We start from the raw sequence: 8,225 nt of genomic DNA, 5'->3' as shown, positions 1-8,225 counted from the left end.
CAAATTAAGCTCATTAGCTAGTTGTTCATTTTTAGCACATTCTTTAGTTAGGCTCTCCTCTAAGGCAAGGTTTCTTTTGTTCTCAAGAATAAGTAATTCTTCTTGCCTTTCGAGAGATTGTTCTTTACTATCCAAAGCTCTCATTAACTTAGCCAAATGTTGCATAGCGGGTTTGCTAAAGCTCTTAAGCACATCATCTAATTCATTATCACTTTCCTCATCACTAGAATCAATATCAAGAGAGATGTGAGAGGGCTTTTGAGTCATCACCTTGCGGCCTTGGGCCATGAAACAAGAGTAGTGGTAGGAGTCGTCATCGTCATCACTCAAGTTGTTGAAGAGACGCGCCTTGCTTGAAGAAGATGACTTGAAGGCGACGGTAGCAACACCACCTTCTCCTTCAACCTTGTCTTTTGGCTTGGGCCTGGGCTTGACCTCGGGATCTTCCTCATCTCCGAAGTACCACACCTCCGCCATGTGTGCCTCCGCCACATGAGCACGCTCCGGCTTCTTCTTGCCTCCCTTAGCCTTAGCTTCATTTGACTTGGGACAATCGGCAATGAAGTGGCCATATTCACCACAATTGAAGCAAGCTCTCTTTGATTGCCACTTTCCCTTGTCATCATCATTCCTCCCTTTGCCATAGCCACTCTTGCGAAGAAAGTGCTTGAATCTCTTGACAACAAAAGCCATCTCTTCATCTTCACTTTCTTCACAACTTGACTCTTCTTGTTTTGCCTTCAAAGCAACTTCTTGATTTTTGATCATGGCAGCATTCTTCACCATTTGCCTCACTTCACGAGCTTCCTCTTCTTGCATCTCATGAGACACAATTCTTCCAAGAATGTCACTTGGGGTGAGCCTCTTGAAGTCTTTTCTTTCCCGTATCATAGATACAAGAGTGGGATTTCTTGGACCAAAAGCACGGAGAAGTCTCTTGACAACAAAGTGATTTGTCATGTCCTCACTCCCAAGTCCTTTGATCTTGTTGACAAGAATCATCATCCTATCATACATCTCTTGTGGTGTCTCCTTGTCATCCATCACAAATCTTCCAAGCCTTCCTTCCAATAATTCAATTTTGGCCTCACGAACGGCGGGTGAACCCTCATGAGCCAATTGCAAAGTATCCCATATCTCCTTGGCCTCCTCAGGCCCATCAACCTTGTTGAACTCCTCTGGACTCAAGGCGGAGAGAATTGCATTGGAAGCTTGAGCATTGCGGTGGATGAGTTGCTCTTGCTCCGAAGTGAGCTCCATGTCATCATGGGGTACATCAACACCTGTACAAACAACTTTCCAAATACTTGGATGCAAAGAGATTAGATTCAACTTCATCTTGTGCTTCCAAGCGGCGTAATGTGTCCCATCAAATTGAGGAGCACGCCGGGAAGGCACGGAGACAAAGTTGTGAGAGGGAATGGTAAGTTTGCTGTAATCAAAAGTTATAGTAGCTCCCTTGGGTGATGGAGTTCCCTTGCTGCTCGCTCCATCTGCAGTTCCATTTTCCCCGTTCTTTCCCCCTAAGTCCGACATTGTGGATCACTCAAAGCGGTGAAGCTTGAATCAAGAGCACCTTGCTCTGATACCAATTGAACGCGCTGATGAAGCCTAGAGGGGGGGTGAATAGGCTGTCCCTGAAAACTTAAAAACAAATCGCAGCGGTAAAATTCAAACAGACCCGGAACTTCCTGGTAAGGAACTCCGGAACTTCCGGCATCTCAGGCCCGGAACTTCCGGTGTTCTAAGACAGGAACTTCTGGGTAACAGAATAGAGATGAAATTCAAATTTTGAAACAAGAGACTAAGCCAATCTTCACAAGATGGTGCACAGGTATTCTAAGCAGAGGATATATCACAGAATCATCCACAGAAACATCACAGAAAGAGACAAGAGCAATTTTTTCCCGAAGTTCGGATCTTGCGATCCTACTCTCCGTTGAGGAGCTCCAACGAGCTGGGTCTCGATTAACCCCTTGCCTCACTTGTGCAAAAACCCAGAGGAAATCCACAGCCTTCAACCCCAAACACCCCTAGGCAAATTTCTAGAATTGAGTGACCACCAAGATCCAACTCAACCTACTTCTAGAAATCCACAAGTGTGGGTTGCTCTACTTGGAAAGCCTCTAGAATCTCAGCACAAGAACTTCACTAACTTACCTCGTTCCCTTTCGGAGGAGAGGAAATCCTTCACAAACTTACCTGGGACATCCACAATATGCAACAGATTCTCGCGGGCGACACCTAACCGTCTAGGAGATCATCTCCAAGAGTAATAATCACCGAGATGACAGCCCACGAGATATTCCAAGTGCTCACCCAAGATCCTAGTCTTCACACCTCTCCAAATCTTCTTCTCTCCCTCTCAATCTCTCATTCACACACGAATTAGGCTCTAGATTGAGTGGAGAAGGCAAGAAACACTTGGGAGATGCTAGCAATAGCTCTAGGTTAGAAAAGTGAAAGTGGAATGGCCAAAGAACGAGCTGGAAGCGAGCTGTATATGTATAACGGCTAGGTGACGTCATCTAGCCGTTACTCACAAATTTGAACTGGAGACTAGACAGGAAGTTCCAGACCTATAGGACATGAACTTCCAGACTATACTTAGGAAAAACTTTTTCACAAGACCGGAACTTCCGGACCTGGAAGACAGGAAGTTCCGGACTTGCAGGACAGATGGAGTATTTGCAGAAAGGACTCCTAGGGAAACTCGACACTTGGTTCACACTAAGAGCACTTGACATATCTCTGAGCATCACCTGGAACCCCTCTTAATAGTACGGTTTTTCCTAAAAACTCGATTGCAATAAATAAATTATCCTATGCATTTCTCGAGTTCCTGTCCGCTTGATTTTATACATTTGAGGGGGTCTCCAAGCATCCATCTTCCACACCTTGGACTAATGCATCTGAAAGTAGCTCAATAAACTCATTAGTCCCTTAACCACATTTGTCATTAATCACCAAAACCCACTAGGGGGATTAATGCACTTTCAGTGACCAACGTCAGGCCGGTCACAGACCGGTCATTCTTGACCATCGTGCGTCAGTTTAGCACGCCGCACGTCTGCCCCAATGCATTAAATGCGACAAGGGGTGGTTGGGGCGCTGCGCGCATTAAAGGAAGTTTAGCCTGGGCCCCCTCCTTGCTTGCTCCCCCCGCCAAACGCTAGCTGGGTGAGGGCCTCGGGGCAAAGCAGTACAAGGGCCCGAGGGGCATGACGTGGCACCCCGAGGCCCCGACCCCCCGGCCGCTCCAGCGGTTCGCGGAATGCGGGGACAGGATCAGGCTGTAGGGACACGTGGCAAGATGGGAAGGTAGATTCCCCTCACTTCGCATACCCCCGGGCCCATATCTCCAACAGTATTAATTAATAACAATTATAATTTTTTAAATAAGAAATATAAGTTAAGATCGTAAAAAATATAACTCAATCCAACCCTATCCACACACACCTCTCTCTCTCGTGTGTTGGCTTGTGATGGCGGTGTCTGACCGTGTGGCGGCGGGGTCTGCAGGTGGAGCGGTGGCGTGGGGGAGGGAAGCGGGCCCGGCGGCGGTGGCGGCCGGGCCGGAAGGAAGAAGCGGCGCCGCTGGCACATGGAGGAAGGAAGGAGGTGGCGCCGGCGTGGAATGAGGGAGGCGGCCACTGCCAGGCCGAAAGGAAGAAGCGGCGCCGCCGGCGCGTGGAGGAAGGAAGGAGGCGGCGCCGGCATGGAATTAGGGAGGCAGTGGCGGCGTCGGTGCAGGCGCGCGGAAGGAGCGAGGCAGCGGCAGCGGCCGACGCGCGGAGGAAGAAAGGCGGCAGGCCCGACGGTAGAGCTCGAGCGGCTGGATCTGGCGAGGGAGGGGCGACGGCAGCGGCCTGCGCGCGGAGGGAAGAGGAGGGGGTGGCGGCGGTCGGCACGCGGAGGGAAGAGGACGGGGGGCGGCGGCGGTGGCTGGCGCGCGGAGGGAAGAGGAGGGAGGCGGCGGCGGTTGCGGCGCGCAGAGGAAAGAGGAGGCGCCGCCGGCGCGCGCGACGGCTGGATCCGGCGATGGAGGAAGGGGCTACGGCTGGATCCGGCGAGGGGCGACGAGGAGTGGAGGCGGTGCTCCACAGATGTCTGCCGGCGCCGGCTCGCCCTCTCGCCGCTCACGGCCTTCTCTGCAACTGTGGAGGAGAGGAGAAGAAGGGAGAGTTAAGAGAGAACTGACGGGTGGGTCCCACATGTAATAGGGTCAAATGAGTAAGGGCAAAAGGGACATTTTGTGCTTCAGTTAACACTGTTAGATGCCCTTAACAGAATAGGGCCAAACCATATCTTCAATTTTGAAAACAAGGGTTAGATAAGCAAAGTTGATAAAAGAGGGTCAAATTGGTAGTTAGCTTTCAAAAGAGGGTCAAATACGCAATTGCCCCATCTATTTATGTCTAAATATTTTTTTAAGTTATTGATAGTCAAAGTTATAAAAGTTTCACGTCAACCTTATCCAAAACATCAAGAATTATAGAACCAAATGGAGTACTCCGTAAATCACTATGAGGACTGTAGAAGCTCCTTGTCTTTCAAAAGTTTACAACTATCAACTTTGACAATCGGTCAGTGGTTATGGATACGTTGCCAACTATCAATGTGATGTTGGTGCAGTGAAAATTTGACAGGGCAACAAAAGATGTGCCGTGGACGAAAGATGGTGATCAGGGCAGTTTGGAGGATGGTGAACTGAATTTACCACATACTTAAAAAATAAACTACAAAGAAGATCACAAAAAAACATGGCAAAGAGCCAATGTTATCGAAACTAACAAGGAAGAGGCACACACCCGGAGATAAACCAAGAGAAACATGCGCAATGGCTTAGTGTAGTGAATACCATACGGAGAGGTATATAGAGAACCACTATGAACCTTGTTCTAGTGTCGAGGGGACTAGCAGATTGAGATGATCTCCGAGTAGTTCTGATGCGTAGAGGGAGAAGAGTTAGTGACAAATTTAATCGAGCAAGAGATGACATAGGTCACGATGCATAGTGGACGAAGACGAAGGTGAAATCCAACAATTGTGATAACTAAGCCATAAGGACTAGAGCAGCAACAGTGGCAGCCTGAGAAGGGTGTACCAAAGATTCCGAAGTTCATGAAGAAAAATCTAGTGAGAGATGATGAACAACATGAACCACATGACATCGATACATGGTGATGAAGACAACGTGAGAACGACAACACTAACGCTTGAAGCCAACATAGATGGAACACCACATTGATGTAGTTGTAGGAGATCTGCTTTGGTGAGGCTATGTCAAGGAAGGCATTGCCAAATGTCGTGATAACAATGGATGTGGACCACATGTAGTGACACCGTAGCTCAAGTGGACGATGCAATGACAGCCTAAAACCTATTGGTGTGGCACATGAACTCAATCAGCACAGAGAAGTAATCATAGCTAGCCATGGTGATTAAGCCGACAATGAATGGGAAAAGTCGACAACTGGATGAATGGTGGTGATGACAAAGTAGAGACATGCAAAGACTATGGATGATGGTTGACAACGACAAATCCAATTTCTGATTAGTAAAATTGCAATTACATGGTAGAAGTATGTGTTGCTCCGTGATACAAATCAATATTTATCGCCATTGCCATTGCCGGCCATCAAGAGCCAAAAGAAAAGGTAGAGGGGTTGATTGGCCAGTAGGCAAGAGCGGTGTGGCTCTGGTGTGGCATGCTTGAGGGCTCCCTCTCAAGCATAGTAGGTGGCGACCCAGAATAGCCAGTGTGAGTCTGAAGGTGATGAGGAGAGGCAACTTTCTAATTTGTTTTGGCAATGCAATAAAACGGACAATGTGTGACGAATGAAAAATAGGCTATCACCAGAAGGTTGCTCATGCCAAAGAGAACAATGCTAGTGGAAGCCTGAGAGGGGTGTGTGCTAGAACACCTACTCGATCTAACACTACGAAAGCATGTATGAGACTATGAGAGATAGGAGATATACTACGATTGTGTGGATATTATGTTTCATACAGAGTATAAGATGTGAAGATAAGGAAAACTTAAAACATCTAGAGTAAATTACATTGGCGCTACACGATTTGTTAGGTGGGTGCAATTTAATTAGTACATGAACTTGTAAAACGCTTATTTTGATATATGAACTCGTCATGTGCGTGTGAACCAAGGCAAAAAAAACACAACAATGCTAATCTTGCTAATTTAAGTGTTGGTTAGGATGCTATTGCACAAACACGAAACATGTACATAAAAAGAATAGTAAATAGACATATATTTGTTTAGTAAACAAGCTTAATAAGGTCTAACGATTGCTAAAGAAAAACAAAAAAATCTAGAAATGATGCAATTGGTAGAACAAAAAATATAAAGTGTAAATCAAGTTTACAAATATAGCATGTCTCATGCCCACCTCGCATGTGCACGTTGTGTCCTAATCGCGTTTAACTTGGTAAACTTGGCCAGGACATGTCCTTTTAATCTTGGTTCGCACGCATCAAATAAGTTCTTACACCAAAACAAATATTTTATAAGTTAATGTATTAAATTGCATCCACCTGACGAGTTTGCAATATAATCTACTGAACGATTAATTACCTATCACAATATCCTTCTAACTCCCCCAATACTCACAATATACACAGGTATAGCGGTAAAAGATATGAGTGTTTTACTCTTGCACGGTAAATATATATCAACCTAGGGAGGAAAGGAATAATATATACCATGGGGGAGAATATGCCTGAGAGAGTTCTAACCTTACCCAATCCTATCATATAGAACACTCAGCTTGATATTATGAAAAAGTGATGAGGTCATATCTCGTGAATGGATTTTAACTCTCGAGAAGATGTCCCCTCGTTATTTCTATGTCATGTAAATAGTTATAAAAAAATTAAAATGAACTAACAACGTAGATTAATAAATAACATATCACTTCACAAACATACATATTAAAATTAACTTTTACACGTTGCAAAAAAAATTAAACTATAGCTACTTAACGTATATTAATAGTCAAATATTTTTTCCAACTTGTAGAAGTTAAATTTAACTTTGCATGTCTATGGAGTAATCTATCATATACTAATCTATTTTATTGATTTTGTTTAAAAAAAACTATAACTATTTGAAAGACATGCAAATAAGGGGCGTCCTCTCGAGAGTTTAGGATCGTTTCCAGTCATATCCCACCTAATGTTTTGATGATTTATATATATATATTTGTTGCTTATGCTCAAAGATTATATTATATCTGTTTTCCTTGACAGGCACCCAGTAAATTCCTCGGTGAGAATTATATTAATACACAATTAGAGTAGAAACTCATACCTGGGGAGCACTAGAGGACTTAAAATATTTAAATAAGTACACTAGGCAATATATTTTCCCTACAAAATGTTCACATTATATAAACTGTAGCACTGAATTTGCTTCTTATTTGTTAGTATTCCTTTATATACCAATGTTATTATCAATTGTGTTTGAGTTTGTCAGCTAGTTAATTGGATTTTGTTCCTAGGTGCAGCTCAAAAAATCCATTTAACCACTTCATTAGTATATATTCATGTGTGGTTCTTTTTTCTCTTGTCACTTCAGTGCAATATACAATGCATATGTTTGATCATTATTTTTTCCAAGTATATACATTCCGAAAAACTATCTGTTTCACGATAAATCTCTACCCAGGCAGATGCACATCCTGTTAATGGACCTCTCATATGTCACTTCTATATCAAACGCGGCCCCCTGTCTTCTAGCTAAGCTATCTCGATGAGGACTAGACCATACATGGCCTTGCATGTTGCAACGTCGGTTGTGACCGGCTAGGACAATATAATGCATGGTAGAGCTGCCTAATATATAGCAATGGTCTATGTTTGTTTGTTTGTTTGTGTTACGGCTTATAAAACACGGCCAATTTTAAATTCTAGGAGTTTAATTTGTTTTTACTCTCGATCTCAGCTTTTAGACCTATATTATTAGTATAAGCTTAATTATACCAAGATCGTTTTTCATTGCGTCGGCCATTTATTCTCGTCTTATATGTGATTAAGCTGCAGCTAGCTTAAAGAAACAAAACCTTTCGAGGAGTCGTTCCAATGATTGATTATTCGAAGGACATCAGAGAAACCTCCAAATGGTGCCACGGATGAAAAAAAAGACAAAGATAGGTTAGTGAAGCTGACACCTTGACAAGTTAACATTTAGGAAAATCAGTGTCTCA

Source organism: Oryza glaberrima, chromosome 5 (assembly GCF_000147395.1).
Source record: "Oryza glaberrima chromosome 5, OglaRS2, whole genome shotgun sequence".
Classification (NCBI taxonomy): domain Eukaryota; kingdom Viridiplantae; phylum Streptophyta; class Magnoliopsida; order Poales; family Poaceae; genus Oryza; species Oryza glaberrima.
This window is presented reverse-complemented; position numbering follows the sequence as displayed.